We start from the raw sequence: 18,145 nt of genomic DNA on the forward strand, positions 1-18,145 counted from the left end.
TTTTTTTTTTCTGCCCTGAAGTAATGTGACTTAAGGTGTATTGTGGCATTCCTTAAGTTTTCAGTTCAAAAAGTGAAAAAGTGCAGGGAAATTGTTCCCTTGTTCCCATCTCTTTATAGTTTAATTCATGGATGGTCTTTAGGACTACTTGGATATTTGACAGTGTTTCCTGTCTTTCTTCACTTTATTCCCTAGCATGAATTAGTGGATAAAAAGATTTGGGATTTTCCATAGTATGGGTAGATGCTGATATGAAGCTATTATGTTGGACGAAAATACCAGTAATGGGGTGGCTGGGGCATGCTCATAAAAATAAATATTATCAAAGGGGGTGATGTACTTGGGATCACATGTAGAGAAATAGAAACCTGCTGTGTTGCTGTCTTGGGACCAAAAGACTTCTACCCCACATTGCAGCTAATTCCATCTGTCCTGTATGCCTATCCAAAATATTGGTTTTAGCCAGTCAGTCCGAGATCACATCAATAAGAGGATAACAAATGTTGCCTGACAGTGAAGAGTACAGATGGTTGTTTGCTTTATTTTTACTTTTCCTAGTGCATAAAATTAATAATTTTTAACAGAGCTTTGCCTTACATGCATGCTGTTAACAAGCTGAAAACATTTCATATTTGTCAAAGCAGGACTGCAAAATAAAACTCTGATCACTAAAGCCTAGATGTCTGGAGAGAATCTTTATGGTGGAGAGCAGAGAAGTAACTACCATGTGGCTCTTCAAAAGGCCACATGCAGTGAAGATGTGTTAAGAAAGTGAAAATTGTTTCAACTTGTTCTCAGGTGAAGGAGGATGCTGCTAATGGATCCATTACACACATGCAATAAGGGTTTTCCTAATCACTGCTGTGATGGGCTGGTGAAAGTATTTGGGATAAGCTGCAGTAATAGCTAATTGTATTTAGAGGCCCAGCAGCTCCACCAGGCAAAGGGTTTCAAAGGACTGCATGGGAGAATTCACTTCACAAGAGGCCCCTTTCAGACACTCTCCAGGTTTGGAGCTCCTTTCCTTTTAGTACACATTCTGGGAAAGCACTTTTATAATCCTGCTTTAGAGTTATTGCGAGCGAATGCGGTGATGGTTCAATGAAAAAGCATGAAAACAGTAATGGAATTTCTTTTCTTTTTTTCTTCTTTCTTTCCTAATAGGCCCTTTAGAAAGTCAGACCATATGTGTAGAAGCCTTATTAACTGGAGGCCAGGTTTAGAAAGAACTGTGGTAAATTACCAAGAAGAATTTGAAAATAAATCTAGAAAACACAGATTTGAGTTCTAAATTAGTACTTTAAAAAAATAATCAGACCTATAATTGCTTGGTGTCTTATGACATTTTAAATAATGTGTGGTATATTTCTTGTAAGACTGAAACTCATTAGGCAGAAAAAAAAAAGTAAGGAAATTATTAGAATGCTGCATATTTCACTTTGAAATTGCTTTCTTAGGAGAAACTGCAATTTTACATTCTCTGTATTTTAATACATTTGTTGCAGAAAATGTTCCTTGGTATACTGTGTGTTTTGGATGATCTACATGTGAAATACATGAAAGCATTAAACTGTTTTGCGTAGCTGAAACTTAGAGGAAGCTGGGGTGGAGGAAGGAGGTATTACTTCTCCCTCAATGCAGAAGGACTTAAAAAAAGTAATTCTAAAATATACTTGGTTTGCAAAATTTTCTGTTAATACTTGTTCCTAACTTGTTACAGGCATGTGCATTGTAGGGCTGTATTTTTGCTTGATTATTTTTTCCTAACAAGTAGAAAGGATGAATAACTCAGAGAAACAGTGGAAAAATCTTATGAAGAGTTTTATTCCCAGTTCAAATAAAGGACTCTGTTTAGATATGATCTTAATTTCCTTTGGATTAAATGACTTTTGTTCAAAGGTCTCGAAAACCTATAATTTTCACCTTCTCATTCATCAGCTGGTCCCTCTGTGGAAGAGGGAAGAGAAGAGCTGTTAATTCCCTATTTAGATCACATGGATGATTATATCATAATCTTGGGTGTATTTCAGAACAAGTGTGCACTGCATGTCTAGTGTGGCTGTGTCCTTAGGAAAGATCATATTTATTGTTTTCCTCCCTACACTCATGTTAGTTATAGCATAGTGCAGTTTTTCTTTATTTTCCTTTAATAACCTTTTCAGATTTGCCCATGAACCTGAAAACTCTTTTGGTGGAAAACCTGCATAACAAAGTTTGCAGAACTGAAGTGTATCTTTAAAAAAAAACTTGGGTTTTAAAATTCATTTGAATTAAACATTGCTGTTATTGCTGACATATCTTGGAAATTGCCAAATGGACCATGTTTATGGAAAGTAATTTGAGAATTATCAAGAAGGATAGGAGAATTTTACATATTATACAATTTCTCTTAGATATTATAAAATACACCTTAGTCTTCTAGGTTATAAAATCCTTATATTTTCCATTTTAAAAAATTCTGATTTATTTTGTTATAATTTTTACCTGGCTGCAGAAGGGTGATGTTGGCTCTTACATTTACATGTAATGTGTAAATTACATGTACACATATCCCAGTAGGCCGGTGTGGAAGAACTTTGTCCTGTTGTGTGTACTTTGCCTTCAGGACTTAGATTTTCTGAATGTTCCTGCAGATAATGATTAAGAATTTGAAATGTTTTTGCACGTAAGGATTTGGGGGGAAAAAAAAGACATAAATTGATAAACATGTCTAAGATGGCAAGGAATATCTGCTTTATTTATTTCCTTTTTTTGGGAGTGCCCCTTAAAGCTTGGACTGGCAGCCTTTGAGGCTGAGTGGGACTCTGCCACTGTTCCACTCCATGTGAAACAGCAGCCTTGTAGCAATAAAGGATTCTTCTTTAGCATCCTTATCTTGGAATGCATCTGAGTCCAAATATGCTAAATTACAGAAAATGACAGCCTTTTAGTGGATAAATTAAATTTAGGCGTGTATTTTTGCTGTAATAAAATGCAATGTTTATATAGAAATGTATTTTTCCCTTATCTTGATGGTTTACTGGCCATGCTAATTGAGCACAGCTCTGTTTCTTGTGGCATCACACAAATTAGTTAGAAATTCTACTGTGAATTAACACAGATTTGGCTACAGATGGAGCGGCAGGCAAGCCATCATCATTATTGTTTAAACCTATTAATGTTTACAACTGTTGTTTTAAATCAGATTTGTTTTTAAATAGCATGATTGCAAGAATCCTTTTGTGTTTCAAAGATGAAAGAAAATGAGCAAAGAGTGAGTTGTGGCATGATTTAAAAAAAATAATAACAATGAAAGATTGTCATATAGAATCTCTGCTCTAAGATTTCAGTGATGTTTGTGGAAAAAAGATTGTTTCTGTGATTACTTTTTGTAGAATTATTAGTGAAAATCCCAGTAGTGCTTATTGCCTGAGCTGCTGGAAAAATGGATGGCTTGAGTTGTTTGTTAGGTGTGGAATATAGTAAACTCATGGTGTAAAAGTCTTCTGCTTTCTCAATTACTTGCTTATCTCAATTACTTGCTTATCTTAATCAGGACACTGATTATTGAGCTCCCAATTTAGTCTGAATATCTACTTTTTCCTCTCTTCTAGATGTGACTGAATCTTGTTGTATCAGTTTATTTTCTTCAAGAAAATTCTGATTATAAATGTGGGCTAAGGAGCATGCTCAAAGGCCTGGGCAGGCATTGGAAACTGGGGCTTTTGGAGTCCCGTGGGTTTTGCTGCTGGTGAGATAATGTCATGTTTGGCAAACAGCTGAACACAGCAGGAAGTGAGGTTTGGCCTTGGCACAGAGATCAGATGATGGAACTGTGTAAAGCCCCACCATTCTGAGCATTAACATGTACCTTAACTTCTGCACTTGATATTTTTTCATGGACTCAACAGAAATTCTCATCTGTGCTGGTCTTGTTTGTACTTTACAAGAAGCAGATAAATGATGGTTGAAAAAAATAAACAAAAAAAAATCCCCCAAGCTACAGCTCCCCAAGAGATTCTTCTTTTCTGAAGGGGGGTTTAATGAAGGGTAGTACTTTGTGTATGAAATGTATTTTTGCTTTCTAATTAGGGTTCTAGTTAAGTGGCAGAATTGTAATTTTTTGCCTACTGGGTAGCGCTTTGCTTATATGTTGGACACAAGTTATTTTCCTTTTTTCAACTATGAAATTCCATCCTCTGAAGTGGAATATTGATAAAGTGAGAGGGGTTACTCACAGATCAAGTGCATCTCAGCAGGCTGTCCGTGCTTTCTATAAGCTTTGATTTGGGAGTGATTAGTGCCATGTCTGGCAAACTAATGCTAATTTAAAACCCCTTCTGTTCTTGACCCCAATTCTTAAGAGTTCATGGAAGGTACCTGTTGCAACAACTGTGTTTGTAGTGCAGGCACACACACATTTAGAAAAAATTCTGAGCACCAATCAGCAAGTAAACAACTTCTGGTCTTGTCTGATTGTTGCCCATAAAGAGGTTTATAAAGAAGAAAGAAATGAGGCTTCTGAGGAGCCTTGGTTGATTAAGAGCTCTGTTCTTTGTATAACAGCAATAAATACAGGACTGCCTAAAATTAGTCACTTAACTAGTCATAGTGCTGGCATTTGAAACTTTAGGATACTTTGAGGTCAGGCTTCAAAGGTGAAGCATTTGGTAAATATAACTGCTGTTCAGTATTGAAATGTCAGAAATGTGATAATGGGTACCCTGGACTTGATGGGATAAGCTACTACATACAGGTTCCATGTGAATCCCTTCCTTTTATTATTTTAGGGAGTAAAGTCCTGTTTGACAGTTTTGCTTCTGGAGGGTTTTTTTCATGACCAATCTCTAACATCTGCCATTCAACTTTTTTCTGCCTAGCCAAGAAATTGCTAGGAATTCTGCTATGTTAGACTAGTTACATCACTGCAGAGGGAAGATTGCTGAACTTGCAAGCTGCTTGTTTCTGCTGCGCAAGCATTCAATATTTTGCATGATAACTTAATAAATTTTGTTTCTGTTTAGAGAGATGAGCCTAATAACGAAACAGATATTTGAAAGTTATTTTTAGTGAACATTTAATATGACAAGGGCAAGTTTCAGGCAGGTTAGTAGGAGGTGAGAAGTTTGCAATGTCCTGAGGCATCCATTTCTACTGATCTTTCATATGTGATTAAATTGCTGTTTCTAGATGTAAATCTTGCCAAATAGCTGCTGGCTTTTAATATAAATTACACAGATGTAACAGGGCAGAATAAACCTGATAAGCTGTATGAAGGCATAGTGCAAGTTGCTTATGCTCTTCTCTTGGCTAATTGCTTCTATTCACTGCTTAGCAAGAGCTGTCTCCTGGCTTTTTACTGCTGTGAATTGCTTTGCACATAAGCAGCTAGAGCTTAAATGATATTTTTGCAAGAAGATGCAGCAAAACACTTTTGCTTCTATTCTTTGTCCTGTTTTTATTTATTTTTAAATGCAAGACAGAATTTCATCCTGTTCCTTAACCATGGGGCTCCTTTTCTGCTAGGCAGTCTTGGCTAATGTGCGGATTCACGTTCTCACTTGTGAGACTGGAATAGGAAAAAGCAGAGTAGCAGGTAGCAATGTCAAATGACAAGCAGTTTAAGCAGGAGGGTCAGAAAAGCTGGAGAAGAAATGGAGCTGCTGTGCTGCATCCTGCTGTGTAGGAAATGTAGTGACACAGGAGTGAGTGGACAAGTAAAACACCTTGCTGCAGAATCTTGCTGTGTGAGTGCTTTTGCCTGTGACCTTCTCCCTGCCATTTCTTTGGAGGGGTACAGTGGGGATGGGGCAGAAAGAAAGAGCTATTCTCTCTGGTATGGAAGTCTGTAATTATTTCCTTCCCCATGATGGTGGTGTATTTTAAAAGGTAGCTTCTCCCCTCTGGGAAACAGAATTAAGTGCCCAGCTTGGTCATTTTTTGGAGGTGATCTTGGAATGTATGGCAGCTCTGAGACCAGGCATTGTGTGCTGAAGCTGTTTAGTCATTTTGTCCTGTAATCAGAGGTAATTGCCTTGGGTGCTGTAGTAGAGCCTTGTGAAACTGGGTAAACACAAACCAGCCTAATAGGACTTAAGTTAGTATGGATAATTAAAACATAAGGAGAATGCATTCATGGCAACTTTCTAATTTGTCCTCTCTGCCTTTTTACCTCTGTCTTGCTGCTCTGTGCTCTCAGGAGGGTGTCCCTGGCAGCCCCCTTGTCCTGTTTGCCTTTCCCCTTCCTTGTGAGGTCAGGGGGAAATGGCAGCTCTTCTTCCTCTTGGGGCTCCCAAAATGTAATGGGGGTGAATTCTGCCAATCCTCTCAGGAGGTGATTCTGAGAGCAGACTTGTACAGGGGACAAGCTATGGCTCTTTTCCATACCTAGGCAACTGTACACAAATTTCCTGCTGTTTTCAGGCTTATTCAGCAGCAATGTGGGCAGGGGGACTGTGGCAGCACTTGTGGCCACTGAGCAGCAGGCTTGGGACTGCAGTTTGCAGGAGTTTGCATGAGAACTTGACCCTTAACAGTCCCTCAAGACCAAAATGGCAAGTTTGAATCTACAGACAGGAGTGAGGCTTTGCTTTGCTCCTCCCTCCTTTAGTACAACCTCTTACCTGTATCCTCTCTGGGACATGGCTATCAGTACCAATTTTGAAACATTTTGAATTGTCAAAACAGGTCTTGCTGTTTGTATTTTGATTTTTTTTTTTTAAATCTTTGGTGTCTTTGTATTACACAGTATTTGTTTTGACGAGGGTTCATGTCATTTGGGTCTGAAAACGAGTCTGAAAGTAATTCTAGTCTGTGCCAGTTTGGTGTGTGTGTCTCACTGCTCTGTACCCAGCACAGCTGTCCCAGTGACATCTCTTATTTCTCTCCAGCTTTTGCTGGCTCTCTCTGAAACAGGGCACTTTTTAAGGCACATCCCCCACGAGGTCACACTTTCCAAGCTAATCTTCCTGCTCCATACTGCAGTTCTGGTTGGAAAGAGGAGTTGGACTTGGCTGGTGTTGTCTGTTGGTGACATGAACAGGCAGCAAGCTCAGGTCCAGGCTCTGAGCTCTTTACAGCCCCAGCACATGGAACAGCACAGGCAGGAGGGTCAGCCCAGAGTGAGGACTGACAGAACTGAGAGGTTGGTGTGGAGAAACATGGAGCTTCAAACATGGAGCATGCATGTCTCTGCACAGAGCCTGAACTGTGTTTTCCTGCTGAAACGTGTCTGGGGATTGGAATGTGTGTGTGAATAAACACTCTGGCCTATGTTATTTCTTTTTAATGTGAGCCACTTCTTAAAGAGTGATCTGGGAGGTAAACACACACTTACAGAGGTGCTCTCTGCTGTACCTTTTGAAGAAAAAGTTTCCATGTCCTGCCCTTCTTTATCCCCAACAACAAACTAAGGTGAAAAAAATCTTTAGTTGCTATAAAGGCCTATCACAACCTTGTAAAACAAAACCCTAAGGCCCTTCTGTTATCATCTCATTAGAGGCTTAAGTGGAAGGAAATTGAGAGTTAAGGTTGTATCTGGCTGAGTCATTGTCTCAGACTTATATACATGCAAGCAAATGTGGAATACTATGTGTTTAAGGTTCAAATGCTCTGAGCAATTTAACTATTCAGTTCTTAAAGGCATAGAGGAAATACAATAATAAATATTGGCCATGGTGTAACATAGCCCTGTGGTGGAGGTGCCAATAGCCCTGTATTTATCCTCTTGCCAATGTAGTTTCTAATGCAGTAACTATCACAGGAGCTCTAACTATTCAGTATTCCTATTGAAATAAGTTCTGTTTAAATCTAGCTAAATTCTGGTCTTAGTTTCATGAGTGTTCATGTTTTCTGGAGTGTGGGTTTCCGTTACATTCTCTCACCAAAGATATTAAATAAGTATTTAAAACAGGACTTCCTCCGGCTGTGGTGTAAGATGAGTCTCCAAGTGAAACGTAATAAAAGAATTAATAGAGAAGACAAAACCCCACAACCTCCTTTCTGGTATAGGGAGAAGTAAGGCTTTCCCAGAGCCTCCTTTTATCCTGCCAGTGTGGGCTAGGAGAATTTGAAACCCTTGGCTTTTAGTCTGGTTGACTCTGTACACCTCAGAGGTGACAGTCTGAAAGTGTCTGATGTGCTTTTGGCTGTGTTTATTTTAAGGAAAATGTGCCTTTTACTTGGGGTACACTCACACACTGATTGTGTGTGGCAATTTCAGTTTAAAAGATTGAATTTATGCAAAATCAGCCCCTCTTTTACAGCCTAATTGAGTTACATGAGGTTCCTTGACAGAAAAACTGAGAGTTGCCAGTGTTCTGCTTTTCATTGCTGTTGGCCTGTACTTGGGGAATAATATGTTCATGAAAACTAGAAAGAAAAGAGGCATCCCACACAATCATCACATCTCAAAAACCGATCCTCCTGCAGTTTCCCATTATCTTCATGCACCCAGTTCTTCCATTAAAAGCAGATACTGCTGAGGAAGGGTGAAAAAACCTGGAAACCACAAGGATGCCAACACCTGGAAGCTAAGAGAGGCAAGTTCAGGTTTGGCAGCCTCGTGTTTTAGGATACTGTGCTGTGTGATACCTTTTCCCATTTCTGTGTTCCTATTCCCATTTCTGAGCTCCTGCAAAAGATGGCTTTGGGATTCCTGTTTCCCCTCCAAACTCCCCCAGGGAAAATGCCTGTCCCCATTCCCAGAACCTGCACAGGAGGTGGGAAGCTGATGGCAATTTTCGTGTGCACTGCAGAGTGTCTGTGCTTCTATTTCTGATTGACATCCTAGATGAATTATTGGAATTTGTTGTGTAAGAAAGTGCAGATTACTTTGTGTGCAAATGAGACATGAACTGCCTTAATTAAATCCCAAGAACTCATTTATTTAAAAGAAACCCCCAAAATGCTGAAATTTGCAGGGTCATAGTCATAAGGAAAAAATGTGTGATTTGTTAAAAAAAAAATACACCAAACAAAACCCCAATTGTTTTCCCTAAATTGATTGCAAATGTGCAAGTATAAGTAACATTTGGGTTTCTTTAACAAACTCCCAAGTGATTCAGCAGTTGCCAAGGTAACAGTGCTACTTTTAATAACAATAAAGATAGCATACAAAACTTCCACACTTTTCATTGTCTAAGATAATGCTGCACCGATGCTCAAATAACATTATTAGCATGTACTTTCTTTTACTCATTGAGAAGCATGTCTGGTTCATAAATTGGCTGTTCAGTAGCACCTACCACAGTGGGGTCTGGGTTCCTGGATACTGCAGTGATGTGAAGAAATTGAAAATTATTTTGTTGCTCCAAATCCATTTTTTTAGAATGACCTTGTTGATTTTTGCTTTTTGAGGCTGTCATTGTAGCTTGTAGGTGTCCTTTATTAGTTATCTGAATATTACTGATCTCTTTAATGCAAAAGTATCAGTATAAGCAGGTCCTGCAGATAGCCTTCAAGACTAAGCTATAGCTCATAAAACATTGAGGATACTTTTCTATTATTCATGGGAAGATGTGCATTTCTAAAGAAAATTCAGGTTTTAGTACTAAAATTTTGTTGTTCTTGCATGCTTTAGAACTGCCCTGTTCAAGTCCAAATGGATGTCCTCTGTGTTTTTTTTTTTTTTGTCCCCCCCCCCCCGCCCCCTTTGAAATTTGAGCTTCTAGAGAACTTTGGCAGAGAGCTCAGTGTGGTTACTCTGGATATAAACTCCTAGGTCTGGGTGGATTATTTGCATTCTGAATACTTGACCTCATGTTTCATTCTCACTGAGTTTTACACCTCTCTATCTAGACTTTGGCACTTCACAAATGAGTGAAACCTGTTTCCCTGCTTATTTCTGCAGTCAGATCTGTGATTTTTGAAGATAACTTTTCTTCTGGTCTCTGTAGGGGTGACAATGAATCTTGTAATCAAAAGGCAGAAAAAAAGATTCAAGTGCCCTTTACTGGACTTGTAGACTATATTATTTTCTTTTTAAAAAACAACCCTCTTACAGCTTTTTAGTTTTGAGGAAATTGCATGAGTAGTTATAAGCAACTGTGTGCCTTCATCTGGGTTTCTGGTTGCACTGGAGATACTGAAGGTTAAAGCCTGTTAATTTTATGTTAATCTAAAGGCAGGTTATTCTAAATTTAAAAAAACAAATAAGCCTCCTTCATGGGCTGAAGACATGAAATGTGGAAGGAGGAATCACTTGCCTGTTTATCATCTTTGCCAGTACTGACTCCCTTGGCTGGTCATCTCTCACCACCACTTAATGACCTCAGGGGAGGTTCATTGAAGGATTAAATGACAGTTTCTGTCATCTACAGAAGTGTCAAGTTCAGTGCAATAATAGATCTTTGAATCTAACAGTGAGAATTGCTCCCAGTAAATGTTACTCCATTCTTTACAAGGAATGCAGTTATTTCCAGGACATCTGCCTTAGCTGCTGACTGAGGCCTCCAAACCAACCCTGACGCGGACACAGGGCTCTGGACCAGTGTCCCTTGCTCAGCTGGGGACATTCTGAAGGGCTTGAATAGATCTTGGAGCTCCCAGGGCCCAGAGGAGGGCATGGCTTTTGATGCACATCCTGAAATATCACCTGAGAACACCTTATAGAGCTGGACATGATGTCCAGGGACATCTTTGTCCTAATCAATGCTGCTGGCAGCACTGGGAGCTCTCTGTTTTGCTGCAGATGTGAGATCATTAGTACCAACTCTCTCCGATTTTCTTGTGCAACATTAAGTGCTGTCTGTAATGGAAAGATAGGATACTTCAGCAATAAATCTGTGTGTTTAAATTGGTATTTTTAACTTTGTCTAATTTCATGTTCATTGCATGAAATGAGAGGCTGCTTTATCTGATGTAATTTTATGAGCATATTTTACCCACGACAACATTTACCTTAGATTAGCTATGTTAGAGAGAAATTTATCACAGAGCAGAGAGTTTGCTGGAGACCTTTTGACCCAGTGAAATCTTCCTTTTATTTAGCCAGTATGCAGGAGTCTGTTCCAACTTGATTTTTGTCAGTCAGATTCTTTTTTTGCTTACAGGGAGGTACTTTGGGGCAGGGATTGTCTTTTCTGGTTGGCTTGCACAGTACTTAGGACAGTGTGGATCTTGTCCCTTGTGGGGCCATCTAAGCCATGTTGTAAAGCAGCCAATGGGTTACTACAATTGAGAAGCATATCTCAAGAGCTTATTTACTTATTTTTAAAGAATTTATATTTCCAGGCAGGTATAGGAAGAGCAGAGCAGTGGTGACCATTAATCATTATTATTTTGTCCATGCTGCTCCAGTCTACTGTAAGAACAGGCTGAAGCAGAGGCTGTAACTGACACAATTTACTGACTGAAATACAACAATAGCAATTTAATCTCTGGACAAGATAGAGTTTATTAAACTTTTCACCTTTGTTCTGTCAAAACTTATTTTTAGGATAAGTATCTGGTGGGCTGTATTTTAAGAAGTGCAGAACAATTTTTTTCTTCATAACAGGCTCCATTCCTTAGGATTACAGTAGAGAGTACTTGTGCTTTAAAAAAAAATCCTCAACAAAACACTCTCTAAAACAAAACTATATCACATTCTGCCTCTCTGTCCAGGCATGCATACACCAAGAGTGAAAATCTGCCATTTCCAGATAAATTGGTTGTTAGTGGCCAAAGACTGATGTAATAACAGACTGATGAATTCAAGATGTAATTTTCCCTGTCTTTATGACTTTCATGTTTGGCTGGCATTCCTCCTCCTGTTATCTGGTTTTACTTCAGTGCAAATATTGATAATATTCCTTGTATAAGAGTCAGTCTGTGGTCTTCCATTCTTCCTTTATTTCACTGCAGTTTTCTGTTGGGTAAGTTTGTTAACACAATAAAGTCTGTGGCTTGGTCCTAGCCTGCAGCAAAAATGTGTGTTAGCTTATTTTTTCCTTTGGCATTTATTGGTAAGGAAACAAGTATTTTATGGTATTTTGAATTGTCTGATTCTCCTTTGTCAATTTGCAATGTGCAATTCCTGTGCTCAGCACTCACCTTCTGAGCAATGGCCTCGTTCTTTCCTGTTCTTTGCTGAACACATCTGGGAGCTGATCTGCTGAGGAGGTGTCACTGGGTATTTTATCTCCTAATGTTTATGCTGGTGATCAGCGCCCTGTCTGCCCCGGGCAGCCACTCCACATCTCACTTTGAAATGCAATGAAATGTCTGGAGCCAATCAAGTGATGCTGGAAAGAAACACTCAAACAAGGTCTTGGAGAAAAAGGGGCTTGGAGGGCAAAGCAGGAAAGGTTTAAATCGATGTCAAATGAGTTTTACTGAGTTTTACTTGGATTGATGGGCTTCTGTAGATTCATTAGTGGGTCTGCCAATTAGATGCTGCTACATTAAAACACAGGCCTGCCCAGCCTAGGATGGAAAAGCAGGAAGAAGCCTAAATCCAGTTAAGGACTGAGTTATCACAAACTTTTGTCTTTGCCTAATTAGGAGTAGCACTGGACTAATGGCCTGGAATATACAGGCTAAGGATGTGTTTAAGCCTTTCTTGTAAAACTGAATGCTCGGCAGGAAAAAATACTGGGCATTACTTTTATTTTGAATTATAGTTGGCTGTGAATGGAGCACTGATACTATTTAGATGTTTTATTATGCAAGATGTAGTAACAAACTTGAGTTCAAGAGAAGCTTAGGTGACATTTTGATTGAGTTTCAATCAAAGATGATACTGTTTGGGAGCAGAACTGGAAAACAGTCCTTTTATTTTTCAATTGCAAGTAAATTTGCTACTCTCATAGCTGCTGTTGACTGCTTTAGTCACAAGCACATTTTGTTTATTTTCAACATGAACTACTGCTAATTTTTCTCTTCTGCTTTCCACCCTTTATAGTGGATGTTTTTTCACGTGGCCCACAGCTTATGACTTTTTAAACCATTTTAAGTTAACTTTTTTCAAGCCATTTTAACTTTAAAAAAATGCTGCATCTTGTGGCATACTGATATCTGTAGAACTTTTCTGGTTTGGAAATCCTTCAAATACCTCATCACCACCTTACCAATGAGTAACAAAGAGCAGCACAAGCCAATGCTTGTATCAGTGAAAGCACTTGCTAACAATTGATTCTAGAGTTTGATCAGCTCCATCAAGCAAATAAAATTTGCACAGATCAGTGGATGATAGTTGTTTTTATTAAAAAGATTCAATTGACTCTTAACCAGTCTAAGCTGCTGTGTGCTGAAGAGATTTAAAGTCTCATCATGAAAGCTTGAAAGGGCTGATTAGGACAGCAGCAACCCCTTGTACCTGAAAAGTTAATTAGAAGACAGGATGAACTGGCCACAGGGTCTAGACCTGTGCTGGGGCAGGAAGTTGTTGTAATTCAGCTTTCATGGTGTTGGAATATGGAAAGAGGATGGTGCTGAGAGGTGCTTAGTATGTGTAGACAACAAACTACTTAAGACTGCAAAGTGTTCAGGGGCAAAGATAGGGTTGAAAAAAACTGTCTAGCAAGTTGAGACGTCTGAGGTTCATTATTGCTGTCACTGAGTGGTTTAGTCCCATTTTTCAAGGTTTCTTAGAAAATATTTTCTATGGCATGGTCGTGCCAATTGCCTTAGAGAGAGACTGTGACTGGAATATGTGGAGTTGTGAATTTTGTCTGATCATAAATCACTTCACTAAACATGGTGTGGCAGTTACTGATGAAGATCAAAGATCTTTGGCAACTGTGTGTTGTTTCTGCCAGTAGGTTTTTTTAGTAAAGTTATGAATTACCTTTTGAAAAAATTGAAAAGGAATTAAGAATAACCATTCCCAGTGATTCTCAGAACACCATTTTCTCTTTAACTTGGTAATAATTTAAAAACCATTGTACAGGCATTTAAGAATGCAACTTATTCAAGGAAATTGTTCAGAAAAACATTCATTTTAATTATTTGAATATGATAAAACTAGGTAAATAGAGATTTTTGTTTGAAAAATGGTCATGATTGTGGTAATACTGTTGCTACTATTTATTGTTAATGGTTGAAAAGGCAGCTTTGAAACATTAAACTTTGGGAGCAAACAGATTAATTCAAAAGAAGTCTGAGATTTAGAATGGAGATGAAAATCTGGCTTGATTTATAAATCTTACTCAAGAAATGGGAACTATATGACATTAGTATGTGTCATGCAAATAACCACATTTTCTGAAAAATAAGGTAATGCAGAAACGACATCTGTGGTCAGACTCTTTATTTGACCTGTTATGGTGTCCCTTGCATTAGAGGTAAAGAATTTGAATGCCAGTGCTGAACTTCAAGTAAATTTAAAAAATGACAACCCCTTGGGTAAGTGGAAGGCTGTCTTTTTTTCTAGTGGCCTGAGACCACAGAAGGCAGGAGGTCTGTTCTGATTTGAAGGTGCCTTTTCTAGCTGTGATGGACAGCTGCTTGACTTTGGCTTGGGATGTTTTCTCTAAGGAATGAATGGACAGATAATCTGGAAGGAGGGGGAAAAGTGATCTGCTGAGTGCAGTCACAGGAGAGGCTCTTGGACTGTGGTACCTGGTGGGTAAGGAGTGGCAGAAAAGGGAATTTAAGAGTGCATAGGGCAGGGATCCCTCAGCCAAGCCTCGCGCATAAGAAGTAAGGCTTTTGAAGGATTAGAGTGTGCTGGGGAGAACTTGGTGCAACTCAGATTCTGTTGCTCTCTTTGAAATGTAGGAAACAGCCAGAAAACTTTTTTTTTTTTAATATTGTCACTTTAAAATTCAGTCTTCCTTTTGGTGGAGTTTCATGCTGATGACATGGAAAAATGTTGCATTGCCTGTTCTTGCTTTATGTGACCCTTTGTGAAATGTGTCCATGTTTTTTTCTTTAAGTGTTATCTTTTGCAAGCAGTGTTGTCAAGCCAGCTTGTCATGTTGTTAGGGAATTTTGGACTGGATGGTGGATCATACTGGTAATACTTCTGGCTTAAAACCCTTGGGATCTGACAGAACTGAAATATGTTCCTCTCCATTTTCCTGCTCACTCTACAATTATTTGTGTGCTTTGACTTATTTCTTTGTGTTTGTGTGTGTTTTGACTTTTCTTTTTTTTTTTTTTTTTTTTTTTTTGCTCAGGAGCCCCCTGGGTACAAAACAGATTGCCACAGACACAAAGTGTGCTCTATGGCTGTCTTCAGCCAGTGATGTTTTCCCCAGGCTGGAGAGCAAGGCAGTGTCCCTGCATTGCACTTATGCAAGGCTGTGTCTTGCTGGCATTTCACAGATGAAAAACCATGTTTTGTCCCTTATTCTGAACTCAAGAGGCTTAGTTTGGCATTTTTTTCCCTTTAAGAGGAGAGTTGAGCAAGCCCTCAATGTACCTGAACTCCAAGATGGTGATAATTTTCCTTCATAGGTCTGGTTGAAAAAGGCATTCAGATTTTTTCTCCAATATTAATTCCCCAACAGAGTAAGGTACTTGCTCTTAAAAGGCTGCATATTCCATTGGAGAGCTGGTCTCTTCTAGGCCAGGAGTGAAATGGAATTTGTACAGAAAACCAGTAAAGAGCTTTGAAGTGTGTATAATGGAGTGTATCGAAGATATGTTTTTACTTACACTTTAAGTAAGCCAGATTTAAACTTCAACTTTCTGCTTTTTCTTTATGACATTCAGATCAGAAGGACAGGGAGATTACGCCAAAATACATTTGTGTATTTGTTATTCCAATGTTTCTTGAAAGACTTGTACTGTCAAGTGTATTTGTGTGTGAACAGTTTTGCTTTTCTTTCTCTTGAATGGAGGCTTTTGTTTCAAAGGCCAGCACAAGGTATCTTTTGGTGAAGCATTATTGAAATTTTTTTTTTAGGTAACAGCATGTCTTACTTTCATTTTCTGTAAATAAAATTGCCGGGCTATAGGAAGAAAAATTTGGGCTTTCAGTTTAAAGAGATCTTTATTGCCATAAAATTGTACACCTATAATTATCAACCAGTGTTGTAGCTGTTCAGGCTTTTATGACTAAAACGTTCTCGTGCCTTGATTATCTGACTTACAGTTGCAGAACAGGCTATTTAAATCATTGTGATAAAATGAATTGAGCATCGTGGCACTTAAACCTCTTAAACGCTAACGGATTTAAAGCACAGGCTTTTTGAAGTGGTGCCCACTCATCCTCGTGCTATTCATCATGCTTCTCTGGCTCCTTCTCCTCTAACCACTGATAGTAGTGCTCAAACATCTGGTCATTGAGAAAACAGGAGTGCAAACACAAGTATTTGATTTAAGTGATGTGTGCAGTGTTCTCTGGGATGAGAGGAATGCCAGAAGGATGTAGTACAGTGTTATTTGCTCGAGGTACTTAAGGCTCTCCTGGAAAATTAATTTAGTAGCCAGTTTTGAGGAGAGGTGTGTTTTAAAGGAGGCTGAGCAGTGGTAGGGTTTTTATTTGCCATCCTTTGAAAATCTTTAGCTGCTGATGAATGTAAGGCTGTTGATCTCTGTGAGGTTTATAGTCTGCTGCTGCTTTGCCATACTCAGCTCTCCACTGCCACTCTGCTCATGCCTGGGAGCAGATTGCATTTGAATCTTCAGAAAAATTGCATTGTATTGGTAGGATGGGCACAGCTGCTGCTTAGACTTCAGCAATTCTCCAGAGCAATACTTGGTTTGCAGGGAGTTATCTGCAAATTTAAGGATGAAAATATAACCACATACACCTTCTAATAATATGAGTGACTCAAGTATCTTCATTGTTTGAGATGATTACTGTAAATAGGACTAGAAACCAATATTTACTTTTGCTTTAATCTCTTCCTCATGATTCATAGGAGCTGGCAAAATTAGGGAATAATTAAAATCTTATTCCAGTATAAGGAAAATTCTATTACTTAGCATGTGGTGTTTCTCTGGTTAGCAGGAGGAATCTGGTTTAAGAAAATGCTTCATCCTTACCTCTTGGTGAAAATGAAATATTACTTCTGACTTTGGTGTGGCTACATCTGCTGGAGAGTATGTATGAATACGTAAATTATGCTGGATGCATGGCCTATAAAGTGGTTTAGGGATCACAGGATAAAAGTTGCTGTATGAATGTGAATTAAGTTATCTGATAAACCACAGCTCTAGGGCAGGGATGAGGGTTTTGGGCTAAGGCAGCTTATTACACCCCTTCTGTAGGCACTAGAGCACTGTGAATCCAGTTCTTCCTTGCTGATTAACTGACCTGGGTGATCTTTGTGCTTTGTCCTGGTGTGTGACAGGCACTTCTTTGGGCACATGTCACTGTGATAGCTCAAAGTGACAGCTAGTAGGTTTAGATTTTGTGAGAATGAGTATTGTGGTCTTGACTAAAAAAAACTAAATTATAAATAAAATGGGGTGAAATGTTCAAAACCCTTCCAAACCCCTGGTTCCAAGTGCTCTTGCAGAGTGGCTCAGAGGTAGGAAGGTGCAGAGGCAGAAGAAATTATTGCTGAATGATGGAGCCACAGCACATTTTCCCATGCAGAAACCCTCTTTCACTTACTTCTAGGATGCAGAGTTTCTCCTGGGAGTTGATTTCTATGCTAATGCTTTCTTATTTTCTGTCTATTCTCCCTAGCATTGCTACTCTTCCTGGTTTTAGTCTCCCCTCCAAGAATGTATCCATTCTCCTTTGGAACCCGAATCTCAATTTTCCCCTCTTCTCCTTTATCCCTTGTTTTCCTCTAAATATCTTCATTTCAATCCTTTAGCCTTCCCTTGCCCTTAAAGGTCCTATGACAACAAGTTTCATGGAAAATCTGGATTCCAACTCGTCATCTGGGCATACTCAGGAAAGAGGAGCTGCATTTGTAACTGGAAGCTCTGTGTGCTGTGCTCTGGGGAGATGATACACATGAAAAGCATGCCAAGAAAAGATTAGTCAAGGTCAGGGGCAACCTAGCCTGGACTTGCCTGGGTCAGAACACGAGTCTTATTGCTAAGTGCAAGCAAAATATCAGTTTGTAATGTTTTTCTAAGGCAAGGACATTTTGATTTGCATTGTTGCAAAGCTTTTTTTGGCCATGGGTAGAGGTAGACTCCTCTAAACAGATTCTGCTCCATAGAGATGGCAGATAGATATCTCTTGGGTGATGCAATTAAAATACACCCCAGTCTCTCTCCTGTGCCCACCAGCAAGCCAGTGGCATCACGAGCAGCTGATTCTTGAAGACTGTGT

General features: G+C 39.1%; 1 protein-coding gene across 1 annotated transcript in view; it reads left to right on the forward strand.

The window, feature by feature from the left end:
- Positions 1 to 882: 882 nt before the first annotated feature.
- TMC3 (transmembrane channel like 3) overlaps positions 883 to 18,145 on the forward strand; it is a 270,584-nt gene continuing 253,321 nt past the window's right edge. The window contains exon 1 of the mRNA XM_064389310.1: positions 883 to 1,008. The gene's annotated coding sequence lies outside the window, so the exon portion shown is untranslated. The remainder of the gene's footprint in view (positions 1,009 to 18,145) is intronic.

The sequence above is a fragment of the Passer domesticus genome, chromosome 14 (genome assembly GCF_036417665.1).
Source record: "Passer domesticus isolate bPasDom1 chromosome 14, bPasDom1.hap1, whole genome shotgun sequence".
Lineage (NCBI taxonomy): Eukaryota > Metazoa > Chordata > Aves > Passeriformes > Passeridae > Passer > Passer domesticus.